Below are 904 nucleotides of genomic sequence, written 5' to 3'. Positions count from 1 at the left end.
CTGTGGCAGTGAATTCCACAGATTCACCACCCTCTGACTAAAGAAATTCCTGCTCGTCTCCTTTCTAAAGGTACGTCCTTCTTTTATGAGGCTGTGGCCTCTAGTCCTAGACTCTCCCACTAGTGGAAACATCCTCTCCACAGCCTCTCCATCCAGACCTTCACATTAAGGGCAGTACGGTGGCGCAGCGGTAGAGTTGCTGCCTTACAGCGAATGCAGCGCCGGAGACTCAGGTTCGATCCCGACTACGGGCGCCGTCTGTACGAAGTTTGTACGTTCTCCCCGTGACCTGCGTAGGTTTTCTTCGAGATCTTCGGTTTCCTCCCACACTCCAAAGACGTACAGGTACGTAGGTTAATTGACTTGGTACAAATGTAAAATTGTCCCTAGTGTGTGTAGGATAGTGTTAATGTGCGGGGATCGCTGGGCGGCGCGGACCCGGTGGGCCGAAGGGCCTGTTTCCGCGCTATATCTCTACAACTAAAACTAAAATCTAACTTAGTTGACAGTAGATTACATTTTCTGTTGCGCTGATGGGTGCTGATGGGTGCACATTGCAATATAGTCAATGACGTTTCTAAACCTCAGGTGTAATCACTGCTGCATTCCATGCCTCTACCTTTAGGCTTTGTATACGTTCTGCCACCACATTAGCACCACAATGGGTTAACATATGATGAGCGTTTGTCGGCACTGGGCCTGTACTTGCTGGAGTTTAGAAGGATGAGGAGGGACCACATTGAGGCTTACCGAATAGTGCAAGGCTTGGATAGAGTGGATGTGGAGTGGACGTTTCCACTGGTGGGAGAGTCTAGGACTAGAGGTCACAGCCTCAGAAAACAGAGGAATGTAGTGAGTCCAAAACGAGCGTTATTGTTCAAAGGTCTTTATTCGTAGGTAACCA

This window comes from Rhinoraja longicauda, chromosome 28 (assembly GCF_053455715.1).
Source record: "Rhinoraja longicauda isolate Sanriku21f chromosome 28, sRhiLon1.1, whole genome shotgun sequence".
Classification (NCBI taxonomy): domain Eukaryota; kingdom Metazoa; phylum Chordata; class Chondrichthyes; order Rajiformes; family Arhynchobatidae; genus Rhinoraja; species Rhinoraja longicauda.
The sequence above is the reverse complement of the archived record's forward strand: the minus strand, read 5'-3'. Positions refer to the sequence as shown.